At 39.1% G+C, this 14,591-nt stretch overlaps 1 protein-coding gene across 1 annotated transcript in view; it reads left to right on the top strand.

The window, feature by feature from the left end:
• The first annotated feature begins 7,580 nt into the window (after nt 1–7,580).
• Nucleotides 7,581–14,591, top strand: part of baz2ba (bromodomain adjacent to zinc finger domain, 2Ba) — a 61,960-nt gene continuing 54,949 nt past the window's right edge. Inside the window, exon 1 of the mRNA XM_010788650.1 lies at nt 7,581–7,810. The gene's annotated coding sequence lies outside the window, so the exon portion shown is untranslated. The remainder of the gene's footprint in view (nt 7,811–14,591) is intronic.

Genomic DNA, 14,591 nt, shown 5'->3' with positions numbered 1-14,591 from the left:
CACCTGATTTTGGGAAGTGACGAGGCCTATTTTCTCAATTAGTAACTTTTTAGCAACACAACCATTAAAAAGCTTTTCCTAGGATTCAAAGAACATTTGTTGGTCTTAATGTTCCCCAGACACAAAGTGACATCTGCCTCCCTCCCTGCATGCCTGCTGCTCTTTGTTCAGAAGAGCACTGAGGGGAGAGCACATTGAAGGCAGAGATGATGTCACCATTGTGATCATTACTGTGCTGTGTGGTGCCCTATTTTTGACCAGGCGTCACTGAAGGCAGGCCAGAATGTCTGCCTGCACACTGCGAGTAGAAACAGTGGCCTGCCAGTATTAATTACCACAAGGCCTTTTTTTTTCAGACCTAAACCGTCTTAAGACCTCCCCCTCAGGCCCACCTAAGTCTCTGTTCAGATGCTCTGCAACTAACGGATCATAGCAATCTGACAACTGTTTGTGGCTCTGTTGTTAGCTACATATTCCTGAGTGTTGTTTTTTTTCATTGATTCTCTGCATTCAAATACTTAATATACTCAATATTTATCGATCATGTGCCTTTCTCTATAGATACATGTGTTTCCTGCTTAACTTAAAACCTTAATGCTTTATTTAATATTCATATATTAATCACTAGTCCTGCCCAGCCATATTAACACTCCAGTTCATTGTGAACTGTGTCTGTTGAATAATTTATTTGGACAATCAAATACATTAATGAAGACAGTTAAGTATTAACTTGATACAAATACACACATTCACACAAATATAAATCAATGATTTAATAATGAATGATTAATATATATTTCCTTCAGGAATTAGGGGTTGATTTAGTTAATTCTACTAACAGAGTTCCTAAAGACTTGGCATATAAAGAATTGTATCATTGTTAATTAGAACATTTTTTCACACCAAACCTGCATTTAATTTCCTAAAGTTAAAGTTCTGTTTAGCACCACCATGTCTGGCAGACAGAAAGAATGACGTTATCACTTTTTTATTTGGTACTCCAGATCTTTGTCACGCAAAACAAGCAGAACACATTGTATATTAGTCTCCTTGTTTTTTGACAGTATTGACAAATGTTAAGTAAGAGATGCTTATTATAAAGAAGTCGCTCCCATGAGGATGTTTAGAGATTACAGGTTAATAGGTCACTAAAGACACACTCCCTGATGTTGTTATAGTGACCAACAACACCTTTTTAAATTCTCAAAATTCCTCCCAGCTCACTGTTGATATTTTGAGTTTAAAATATATACAGTGAGCTGGAGGGAAGTCGGGGATTTGAGTGTGCTGTTGGGCGCCATAAGGAGGTTTATCTTTAAACACAAAGTTTTAGATTTTTTGGATGAAGCACTCTAAAACACTCAGCAATCAGGCTCCGAGGCAAATGTCAGCTCATGATGCAGATAAAGCAAGCTGTTATTACTCTGAGGGATTAAAGATTGTCTCACAGGGAAATTGCCAAAAAATCTTAAAGTATCTTTGAACACTCTGGCCTAAAATGTTTTCAAAAGGGGTCTGTTTTATCTGGTGTAAGTTCAAAGCACAAAAAGACACATGTAATGTTTCTGTTAATAGATTAAAGTAATTCTTAACTGAATAACAAGTCATGAATATTTAACTTTGCTTTTTCTCACTAATTTCAAATGTTTTCCTTACATGTTATTCAAGATTCAACCAATGTTGGGAAAGGATGAGGAAGGTTGTACAAATGGCTTCATTTATTTGATACTTTTTATATCAAACAATATATATTTGGCACTGTGATCTTCAATAAAACATTGCTGATTATCAGGCGCTGGCCTGCATTATGTATGTAGACATTTTATCTGCAGGGGGGCTTTTTTCATGCATTTTCTAATAGCTATTAGGCTTTGTAAGCAGTTCAAACACAATCATATAATAAACATGAAAGCTTGTTCAATAGATGGAATTTCAATAGCCTTGAAGCACTCGTGTGAAAATAGCTCATTTCGTATGCCCTTTCTTCCACATTTAAATGATACTTTAGGATCTATAATTAGACCATAGGTAGCATTTTGAAACGATGTATTGGCATAAAATTGACTTGGGTTTTTTTTTTTTTTTGCTCTCTGTTTTTATGCATATGTAGATAAGGTAAAAACAAATCTGGAATCAACCTGAAGAACAAACCAAAGCCTAATTCTCCATACACACACACACAATTTTATTCCCTGAAATATATGTTTTTATGGTACCCAAATCAAAATACGCACTTACTTTGTCTTAGGTGAAATCGGCTTCATATGCAGTCATGTGTGGGTGTTGGAACCGCTCGTGTTGCAGGCAGCTCTTATAATCATTTAGGCAGGAAATGTGTGTCAAACCAGACTAGTAATTATTTCAGTTTTGCTGAATAGCCAGAGTATGGATGTTTGTGAATACAATGGTAATGGTTCCTTATCTTGACATCTGTTCAAAATATTGTGGAACAGAAATATTTTCGGGGATTTAAAAACACTTATAGGTGTTTTCCTACTCTTCTTGTACCAAAACTAACCTTTCAGATCTTCATTCACTTGTCCTATCACACAAACACCTCTTCTCGTATTTCAGTTTATTCTTATTTTTTCTGCTTCAACAAACTAGAATAAAATAAGATGACCTTCAAATTTGGTACATTTCTTTCCTCGTGACAATTCATTACTTTATTCACTACACAAGGAACTGATTCATTTCAACATCTTAGAAATACATCTTTGAAAGCCAGAATTTTTTTTAATGAAACTTGTACAATTCTGAATGTCGTAGGATTTTTTGTTACAATAAAGCTTAGAAAAAGTCTATATTCTCCATAAAAAAAAAAGTTCAGCGTCTTTTTTTTCATATCAAATGTTCCACTTTGTAAAGTTGTTGCATAATTTGGGCTCTAGTCCCACCATTAAAGCTGCCAAATTCTTATTCACCTGAGATGCTGCATCCTAAAAAAAAGCCAGTGTTCACACTAAATGATGGTGGTGTAACACAAGGCACGGCTAATTGGAGATTAGTTACGAGTTCCCCTTTCAGCACACTGCTGTGTAAATAACAGTATTCCTTTTCCATGCTTTGATCCTAATTTTCAGGGAACTCTCTGCCAAATCAAACTCGTCAGAGTAACTGCTTCAAGAGAAGAATAAGGCTTTCTTCCTGCAGAAACTGAACATTGTTTAAATCTCCGATGACTGATTTGGCCACCAATGATGTCTGTCAATACGAGCTGAGAGCCTACAGATTAGCATTTCAGTGGAATCCTATAAAAGGTAGCTTACCTTTGCATTACAAATCACTAGTGGGTGACTTAATAGAAGTACGTGTTGTCCACATGGAATTACAGTAATGTTTCTTATTTTCACGGTAATGACCATGCATTATTCAAGCAATGTGAATGTATTTGCTCCATGTACACTTTGCTGTAAGAAAATGAAAAACAAAACAAACTGATTGGTGTTACAACTACAGACTACAGTCTCAACTAATAGCATGCTTTATGTGTGGGTCTGATAAGAGGGAAGAAAACAGAAACACATGAAAGAAAGAAAAAGTATGAAACTGTCACATTTCTTTTTTTGTCAGTGTCAGGCCTATTATGTATGGACATTTGACACTTGGTTTTAAATGTAAAATTACAATTCTTAATACTTTAGGTAACTGTATTTAACAGCAGGATTCCTCTAGGCTGAAATTCATGGATTTGAAGTAAAATACTAGGTTGATTCCCTTAGCTAAACCCCTCACTTAGGAGCAGATTTAGTAGTGGGAAAATCTGCTGACATTGTGTGCCGTTGTACCATAGCGTTGTACACACTGACGTGGCTAAAGATGTGTTTTTATTCGATTCAAGGTCATTTGGTTTTTGCTCAGGTTTTGCTGACATTTGCTTGTGATCTAATTCATCATGGAGAGATGCATCACTTTGGGGCTGGGACTTGTTTCTCCACTTTCCTGGCACAAATGACTCCTCATTCCCAGAAAAGGAACATACTAATGCTCTCTCTCTATCGCTCACACCCTGACAACATGTGCACCAGACTGCATCTCCTCATTGAATGACCGTGTGAATGTACCTCATCAACGAATGAGTCACTGTACTACTCTGCTATTATGATGATTTCTCCCTTCTGTGTATTACATCATGCAACGGAGGGATCTGCACAGTTACATTCACCACAATAAACACTCTTGAGTGCACTCATTTCGACTGTGCAGGGGTTTATATTAGTCAGAAATCACTGTTTGGTAGATCCTCTAGAATCATTTTATATCTTTTTAATATCCTATGCATTTATGGAGAGTAAAATGTTAGACGTTAGGATGGCCAACAACATTTGCCCCGCAAAAACACTTGTAACATCACTTGTAACCTGCTTCCTTTAGATGTCTCTGGGGTTAAAGGTCAATGAATAATGCATTTTTCACTGTCACATTGATTCACATATGCCATTAGGTGTAGGTGGGCTTTCAGAATAACTATGATAGGGTCTACACACTCAAAGCCATTACAGTTATTGCAAACCTTTTTCAGTAAGCAGATAGTAGGACCAATCAATAACAGCGGTTATCGGGCCTAAATGCTGAATTTCACGTCGGCGAGAATATGAGCACTATTGAGGCACACCAATATTCTACATATAGCAGCTGCAAATTGGTCCCTTGTGCTTTAATCACACATGCAGTTCAAATCATTGACTTTGCAAATCATTACATCTCACAAGGCATTGTGTTGAAGACTAATGTATTGAAAGGATGTTATGTAGAGAAGATACTACATGGATGGGAAGAATAATTACAATCCAGCTGCTAGCTCTTACATTAGTCCAAAACAAAAGATTAAACTCAACTCTTATAGCAGTGTAAGATTTTAGAGGCAGAGAAGTACAATAGCGCTTGCCTCATTCTACACTGCAGAACATTGTCTTAATTTAATTTATTTTGTGTTTATTTAATAGTTATTATGTAGGACACAACAATAAGTGAGGACTAATTCAATGGCATAAAAAGACATCCTTAGGCCACTTTTCTTGTGTGTGCACTATTTTAAGCTCCACTTATGATGTTCAAATTAAACATCTCTGTGTTAATGGAATCCCACATAGCGGATTGTGCGGGGAGGAGAGCAGATGAATCTGTATTCCCCGAATGTGTCTGAGCAAAAATCAATAAATGCAAGCACAGCTACTCGCTTCTGACGGCTGTCCCTGTCTTTGCATGGTGGACTAATAGAAAAATAATAATTAAATCCAAATCACCACATTAATTTGTTTTCCATCAGTCTCAGGAGAGATCTTTTTTTCCCTGTTTCTTTAGTGGCTCATTATACTTTCTAATCAAGACAAAAAAAGTCCCTCTTTTAGACAGACATGCTGTCTCCCTTCCCCCTTCACTTCCCTGTGGTGTGCTTTCTCGCATTGCAGTCATTGTGCTGGCACTTATTATGTTACAAATGACCGAGGTACGGCAGGCATTCTCAGTGTGCATGCAAAGAGGGCCCACCCTTCTATGCTGCTAGTGCCTTCTCCTAATGACGATGCTCAGAGTGCCCCCCGACGCCGCCCCATGCAGCCCTCTCCCCCATTCCCGCCCCCATGTGCTCTCTTTAATGAAGATTCTCCAATGCAATTAAAAATCCTTGCTTCTTGCTGCTACTGTATGACAAACGGAACCACTGTCATTCCTCATGGCCTGTCATTCCTGCTACAAGAGGCGGAGGAGATGGAGAAATACACCAGGGTGCCAGTGGCTAGAGACAGATAGAGAGGATTGTGTGTGTGTGTGTGTGTGTGTGTGTGTGTGTGTGTGTGTGTGTGTGTGTGTGTTTGAAGAAGAGCAAAACCCCCCATCTCAACAGGTAATGGAAAGGGGCCGAGAAGAAAATCAATGACCAAAGAACATGGAGAGCAAGCTTATAAAATGGCTTTAACTGCACACCCTGAGCTGAATAAGGGGTTCTGTATCCATCCTCCGAACTCGGGAGATCATGAATGTTTTATCAGACCTACACCCCACCACCACCTTTTGCTTTTTTATCTCTGTTTTTACATTAAAATGATTTCTGAGTAACATTATTGCAATTCTTGCAATAGCATCAAAAACGTCAGGGTGACACTTAAGGAGGTTGTGACGTAGCAGCAGAGAGAAAGCAAGAGTGAGAAGAAGAAAAAAACAAAACAAATACATTTACAGTCATTTATAATGTTTATGAAGCATTAATATGAATGTGCCTGTAAACCAGCACTCCATCATGCGGTTAACAATGAGTTCATTGTTTGCATGTGATTTATTGGGTGTCTATAAACTAACAGCGGACAGTATGTTAATCCAGTATAATACCTGTTAAAATGGAAACTACCAGGGGTGGTGTGACATGTAGAGATACACACACCAGTTGGCTCTGGCCCTGTGACCCATCCTCATCAGGGTGGGGCATATAAGAACAGTTGCCCACTCCATCTGCAAAAAAAAAAAAAAAACTCCCCACCACCCCACCCCCTTGTTGTTTTCCAGTTGAATGAAATAATCTTCCCCCGTCTGGAAACCTAGTCTGGGTCAGAGGGCCTGCGTTCAGCCTGTTGCTTATTGTGTGTTCAGAAGAGGAGGTAAAGCATACAATTAGGCACAGATGGCTGTCTTTGCCAGGCAATGTATTGATCCTATCCCGAGGAAGATCTGTCCCATTTCTGTTTTTGTTTGGCAATTGCCTTCTAAATTAGAGCCTTTGTGAAATACATTTGTATTTGTTTGATCATTTATCTTCTGAGGGGTGGACACACTTTAGGGATCTATAGAGATACAACATCACTGTAACTATAGATATATAGATAGAGATAAATCCTAATTGACCATTTAACTAAATAATAACTGTACATATATTTGTATTTGTGTGGATGAGACCATTTTTAAATCAGCCTTTTTATTTATGTCGATTTAATCATTATTGGTGATTCCACCTTAATCCATCATCCCCCGAGCCTTCAGTTTCTTGAATACCAATTTTATCTGAATAAATGAAATCATTCAATCATCAACTTTGTTGAAGATTGATTAAGTGGACCTAATTTAAAAGCCAAATGCCAAATATACTCTGGTAACAGGTTACACTAATAATGAACTCCTCTTTATTCATAAAGCACATCCTAAATCCATAATCAAAACAAAATCCTATGCTGTTGTATGAAATAGAAATGTTGACAATGTCATGTAAAATGCTAATATTTTAATAAATTCAGACTATAATCGACATCGAAATGATTAATAAAACGAATCAAAGTTGTATAAAAGTTGTGTCTTATAGAGTGGAAAACGTTAATAAATGTTTTTTGTCTATTTATTTATTATGTTATTTGTTTACAATAGTGGCCGATAATGGCCATATGTCTATATGGGTTAAGCCGCTACTATCATAAATAAAGTTACCGTGAGATCGCTGCCAGATCTGTGTGTGCTAATGACAACATCGCGTTTAAAGTAATAACGGACAATAACAGTATCCTCTTCGCTTACTACGGCCGCTGCACAAATAATAAGTTTTCTTTGTGTGGCAGTAGTGAGCTGACGTCAGGTCGGTTCCTTGAAGTGGAGCTGAATAAACCTTGAGAAGAGTCTCCTTCAATCTGCTGTTAGTAACTAACACACACACACTCACACACCGAGACTCAATTACTGCCCAATTCCCTTCTTTATCATTCGTCCCCGACCTCTCTTTCATAACCAAAACCGACCAAGGAAAAAAAGAGGCAAGAAGAAGACCGAGCCGAAGTGTTAGTTGAACTAAACCGCACGTTGGAAATAAGTAAAGTGTCGAAACTAAAAAAAGGTAAGTGTTTTATTTCTCTGACGCTGTTTTCCCCCTCATCACAGAACAAGCGATGAGCCGCGTAGATCTGGCTTCGGCTCTACTTTCTTAGCTTCTTCTTTTTCAGCTTGTGTAAACTGCTTATTAGATTGTTTTACACTGTAATTCGTGTAGTCGGTGTAGTAGATAGCGGTAGATTCATTGAAATATGGAAAGTTTGTTTCTCTTTAATATAAAAACGAAGGGTTTTTCTCCCTTCCTCTTTTGAGTGGTGACCTGATAGTGGGAATCGTCTTTGTGTCCCTCTGCTTTTCTCTCGTACCTTCCACTTAGGCTATTTTATAACTTGTTTAATGGTCGAGAAATTAAACTTTTTAAAGAGGGGGTTCGTTGTGGTCTCTGTTCTGCTTTTAAAAACCGTGTGGTACTCGGTTTTGGTTGCGTTTTTGATGCTGGATGTTCCGTAACCGTCAACGTTAAAGGGGTAACTGCCGCTGGTCCTCGCTGCAAGTCCGTTAAAGCCTATCCAGTTTAACAGTCCCTCGACGCGAAAATAAAACAATTATCAACAAATACATAAATATCCCATTCGTTTCGGATTAACTTGGAGGTGTATTATTCGTTTCTTTTTCAACAGCGGGTCAGAGTTTTTTAGCTTTTCGTGTAGCTGGTGTAATCTCCGGGCAGCCTGCCTCGGAGCTGCTATCGCGGTCGCTTCCTCAAACCGAGAGGCATGCAGCTAGCAGCGGCTTGGCCGAGTTGTTGAAATGTATCCCTTTGTGTATATTACAATATCCTCCATTTTTTCTGCCCCTTCCAAAACAACAAGCCTCTCGCCATCTTGGTTATTTTAAATTCGTCCCCCAAGCACTTCTGCCTCCCCCCTACCCTAACTATCTCTGACACAAACAGACAGGCTACTTTAAAAGGAAATGGATCCACGTTTTTTTTGTGGCAAGTTTAACCAAAGTTTGAGAGTTGTTAAGACAAATGAGGAAGAGGATCTTGTGATTTTCTCGAAAGAAAATGAAGGTGTTTAATAGATTGTCAGCAATCATTTCAAAACTATTTGTTTTTATCTGAACGAGGGGACAGTTTGTGTTGTGGCCGAGACGTTTGCTGTTAAAACAAATACAAAGTGACGTAATGTGATATGTCATGATTGTGTTTGTTTGGAGAGACAGGTGGACATGGTGGTCGCCTACAACCTCAATCACAAAAGTGCACATTCTAAATGTATCCTATTTGTTTTTAAATGTTATTCAAAAGTTTACTCAGTAGCCTACTGCTTTCTGTGTATCTTTCCAACTGAACATGAATGAATGAAGGAAGGGAGGAGGAGGGAGAGAAGGAAGGAAGGAAGGATATTAATTACCAAGAATCCTATTAAGGGGAGAACAGTCGAAATGAAATGTAACTGGATGTAACTGCCAAATAACAAGTGATTAGAAGTCTTTTGAATTGCACGGTTGTTTGAAATAATTATGTGATTAAAAAAGGTATTTATTGGCCTGTAAATGAACCTTTATTGGTTTAGTCTTATGGTGTTGTTTAGACTACACAGAGTTGAATTGATGGAAGATTGATCGATTTTTCAGATTGACACATAAGACATGCACACTTGCACGTGCATCTCTTGTCATTTCACACACATGCACGGTTGAATCACCCCTGACTGAGATATAATAATACTGTTTTTGCAGCAGTTAAGAAAACTGACTCCGGTAAAATGGTGACCTTAATTATTTGTCATCCATCTTACAAAAAGGTGTCATTTTAGCTTGGGCATTTGCTCTGTCCCTCACAGATAAAACTTGAGCTCACTTTCTTCCCCCATGTCCTGTAAGCAGTTTAGAGAGAGGAGGGGAAAGGAAAACAAACCGAACAAATGCTTTGAAATGGAAAATCTGATCATTTCACCTCCCACCTCTTTTGTTTGCCCGTTTATTGCTGCAAAGCTGGAGTGCAGAGGAGCAGATGTTTAGCCAAACATGAAGGCGCGGTGCCTCTGTCCTTATGGGGATGGCTCTCCCTCCTCTCCCTGCTGATGCATCGACATGACAGCTGCTTGATTTCATGGAGCTGCTAAGAAGCCATTAGTGGTATCAGTGAATTGAAACAGAACAATGTCTCACAGTTTTCCACCACTAACTATCTGTTGTTGGTGTCGTTTTGGCCAGATTTCTTTGAAAATGTGTGTGTTTATATGTGCGCTTGCTGCAGCTAAACATACTTACCAACCCACAGAAGAAATATATTTGTGCAGTGTGTGTTCCCATAATTTGTAAGAGAGTGAGCAAGAGTGAAGAAAGGGGAACAAATATGTCAGAAATTGTTTGCCATGTTGGTTTGAAATGAAAACACACTGAGCTACCTCAAGCACACTCAAATCAGAGATGTCTCTTCTTTCCAGGCCAAGAAAAACCAAAAACCTCTCCGATAGAGTTTTAATCTTTATCCCTCTCTTTTTCTCTCTTTGCTTCTCTTTCTTTCTCTCTCTCAAATTGGAACTGTTGTTTTTTAAGAGATAAAGGAGGACTTCTGCTTGACTTGAACATTCAGGAATTAAGGATAGACATAGTTAAGCTCTATTTGCATGTCTACCAAAGTCACAGCAAACGGTTGCTATTGACTAAGCTGATTAGGTGAAATTAGGTTCACGAGCTCTGTGTCTGGGGGTGCTGAATCTGACAGAACTTGGACAGCTTTTGAGAAGACAATCCCATGTGCACACACATGGCTGTATTCTCTGTAATCCTTTACTATTGAATATGAGGATATCTTTTTTTTCTTTGGAAAATGAAGTGAAGTGAGATGTATTAGGTGTGCATGATATATTGATCAAGTCATTTGTATGAAGCAACACTTGCCCATATGTTTTTTCTTGTAATGGAAGTGTGCATAAGAGCAAACAAGTGCATACGTGTGAATGTAATGTGTTTCTGCTACAATATACTATCTCTGTTGTAACAATCGCTCACCTGTTCTGAAAATATTAAACTGTTGTGATGATTAATGATGTACAAAAATATACCAAAAGGGTGCTCATCCTTTCAAATGACTGCAGAAACGTGATTATTAACTCAGGACAAGAGTGAGTCTGGCAGTGTGTTGAGATGTTTGCTTTTGTAGGGATGGCACTTGTTTTACACTTCAATGCTTTAATTCGGAAATATTATGGTTGTATCAGTATTGGTAAAATTAACATAGAAATGATCATTTATTTAAAATGTTATAAAACGTTCAGTATTGCACATATCTAACAACGAGTTTGTTGCTGGTAAAACATCACTGACTTGAGTGAGGTAGGCAGTATATGACAGACAAAATGTTGATGCCAGATGTATGTACCTTTTGCGTCAAAACGTATTTGACCAAGATACTTTTGTATGCGTATAAAGTCTGTGTATGACTTCTACCCTAAATATTCCTTGCGATTATTATCACTATTTTAAATTTAGACAGAGATTCATTAGACCCAAAAACAATCTTTGATAATAATGGCCATCTGGGAGGCCTGTCAAATCTCTGCATGTGAGCGCTGACACGGAGCTGTGAAATGTAGAGAGGAAGTAGAGGTCTGCTCTGTGTTAACCAAACGATTCAAGAACTAATGTTAGACGGACTCCTGATCATATTTTCTCATCCCTCACCATCGCACGCAGAAAACTGTAATGACAAATCAAATAATGTACCAAGAAACGGAGGACTTTAAAAAGATGTTTTTGGAAGTTGACATTAATCCTATAAGGGCTAATGGTTCTTTGAGAAGAAGATGCGTTCAAGCGACAGCCCTAAAAGCTTCCAGGCATGAGATTGATAATGCCTCTTATTGTTACAGATCAAATTGGAGCTGCTGTGTCTGTCCTGGCCTGCTGTTGTGTGCCTGCATGTTACAATACTCACATATTGATACGTGTTTACATGGCCTCCCAGCTGGAAGGTTGGTTAGCTCTCAGATCATCTACCTAACCTTATGTTACCTTGCTATTTTGGTAACACTGCAGGTTCACAGGCTGTCCTGATAATCACCATGGTACACAATAATTGTCTAAAGTGCATGCCCAGTGACTACTTTTAATGTCATCCTCCATACTCTGGCTTTATCTGAGCTGACATTTCGGGCCTGTTTCTGTACAATGAGAAATACATCTACATTTTGAAAGCCAGGCTAATGAGATAGGGCACATATGCCTCCTGTTGTAGAAACAAATGAACAATCTCAACTGTTAATTAAGTCTAAACAAATCAACAGCCGCTTTAGTTGTCTCTACATTTTTGTGTGGATTACATATGGTGGATTAATTACCAGACAATAAACAGTGTAAAGTGCAAGTGGGTCACCCCGCGTTGACTTTCAGGAGAAAGAAGACAGAGCGGCCAAATTTGGGAGGGAAAGACGATAAGCTGCTTCTTTGCTGTTCGTCCCCTGGGCCTCTATTTATCATTCAATGTGAGAATTTCCTTGATGAAAGTCAAGGTTGTTTGTGCTCGCTCTGTCTCGTTTGGATGCCTGTTTTTCCACCAGCAAGGTGAAAAGGTTGATTTTACCCTCCAAAGAGATGCCTTGTTTGGAAAGTCCAGGCTAGTTTCTTTTAATGAAGTCTCCAAAGGTCCTGATGATTTTTCCATTTCAAGGCTACTTTTGTTTTCCACATCAATGAGGAGGCAGAGATACAGATGTACTTCTTGTTTTTCTGGAGCCATACAACAGCTTGTATACAAGTCCTTATAATTCACTGTTTGTGTGCATCACCTATTCATGCGGTGAAGACATAGCAAAGAAGGTTTTCACTTTATGTGAGCTGAAAGGATCTATTTAATGTGTTCTTTATAAGAGTGACAACAAATATGGCAAGATTATGAATGCGTTTCTTCCCCTGAAAAGAAATCACATTTGTGTTATTTGGCTTCAAGAAAAAGAGACATTCAGGATATTTTAACAAAACTGAAAAAGGATGTGTTGATACAACGAAAAGATGATCTATCACCAAGAAAACAAAAAGTGTTTTTGTTCATTTTTCTCCCTGTCTTGTTGAGGAGCCCATCATGTTGTTTCAGCAGAAACTTGATTATGGAAATGTCAACCTGGTCTGTAAAACCTGCTATTTAGTGTGATGTTTACCACACCTTGACATTGTCAATCTGTAGCAGGGGGCCTGTATTTACACTTTTCTCCACAATTCACCCATGATGGCTGCGCTCAGATGGGAAAAGGATACTGGGAATGGAAAAGCAATAGGAAGAAGGTTTGGATGTGGGAATGGGAATGATATTGGTTTCTCTATTGGCGTGCCTCCTGGGTCAGAGGGGTTCTTGATGATACTATAGAAATAGCTTGTAGGAGGCAGGGGAGCTGTGAGCCTCGCTGGATGTTTGGATGCACGTAGACACACACATCTTCACACAAACACACACACACACATCTGCTGTCAGAACGCAAGCAGTTACGCATAGGGACAGGACACACACACATACACACAAATGCATGAGATTGTGCCTCGACAGCCCCCACTTATTGATCTTCTTCCGCATTTAAAATCTGGTCACTGCTGCCACAAAGGCTTTTTATTTTAGCTGTGCTGGCAAAGCCTGCTCCAAGCTAAGCCAGAATTATAAATATTTAACTCCTACAGAACGCCATGAGAAATGACAAGGATAGAGAAAACTCAAAGAAAAGCAGTTTTGAGCTCTACATGTCTGTATCTGTTTGTTCAGATTCATGTTTTATGTCAACCTCCCTGGTTCAATCAGCTCTCACTCTGTCAGACATGTAAGTGCAATACTGTTTTGAGTGAAAATCATCATATAGCCCGTTTTCCCTGTGTGAACTTTTTATCTGGAACTCTTGGGCGTCCTTTATTTATCTCCAGGGAAAGGCATAGGAAAGAAACGAGGGTTGAATCAAAATTAAACTAAACTCAGAGTGACCTACATGGCCTCACCTTGTTAGCAGCGCCGGCTGAAATGCTAGCAGTCATTGGATTAGTTATCTTTGGACCTAGGATAAGCTGCTGTTTTTAGAATTTTAAGGTTAAAAATGGATACTCATGTGAAGAGGCGACTCAATAATGTGTAATCCACAGAAGCCTTATGGCACGCAGTCCTTACGTCTTTACATGCTCAGTTAGTCCCTGTTGGTGAAGAGGAAACGCTCTGACTTTCCCTGTTCACACTTCATTTGAAATAATTTGTCTTGAAAAGGTCATGGCACATTTCAGCAATTTCAAAAGGCTCTGAATATTAGTGAACATTTATGTTGCAATAACTTTTAAAACATGGCACACCACACGGTTTTTCCTGAGCCAGTTGAACCTGCTGCTGCTGTTGTTGTTTTTCTCTTGTCCAGCTATGAAAGCCGTCCCGCTCGCTCTCTGGCATTGTCCCGCTTTCCCCCTCTCTCTATGTCTCTCTCACACTCGGTCTGTCTCTCGCTCTCTTTCGCTTGTGCACTCTCTTACTGAACGATGACACTGAGAGACAGCTGTAACGTGAGACGCCTCTCGATCCTGGCAGGGGCTTCGAAAGCCGAGGCAGAAGGGAGGGAGAGGGCCTTTATCTGAGACTGGGGGCACTGACCTCCCTCATTCCCCTTCTCTTTTTCTCCTCCTTTCTCTCCCTGTCTCTATGTCGGCAAGCATATCCTATCCTCCCCCCACCAGCAGAAGCCAAGACTGCACTCTTAAAAAAGTGTAATGTGGAAACACTGTCCCCCCATAGCAGAAAACCTGGTGAATGAAATGTTTTGTTGCAGCTGTTTAAACACCATTTAGAGCCACATGTTGCTTTTAGATATCAACCC

Source organism: Notothenia coriiceps, unplaced genomic scaffold (assembly GCF_000735185.1).
Source record: "Notothenia coriiceps isolate Sejong01 unplaced genomic scaffold, NC01 NC01_scaffold00031979, whole genome shotgun sequence".
In the NCBI taxonomy this organism is placed as follows: Eukaryota; Metazoa; Chordata; class Actinopteri; order Perciformes; family Nototheniidae; genus Notothenia; species Notothenia coriiceps.
The sequence above is the reverse complement of the archived record's forward strand: the minus strand, read 5'-3'. Positions and strand labels throughout refer to the sequence as shown.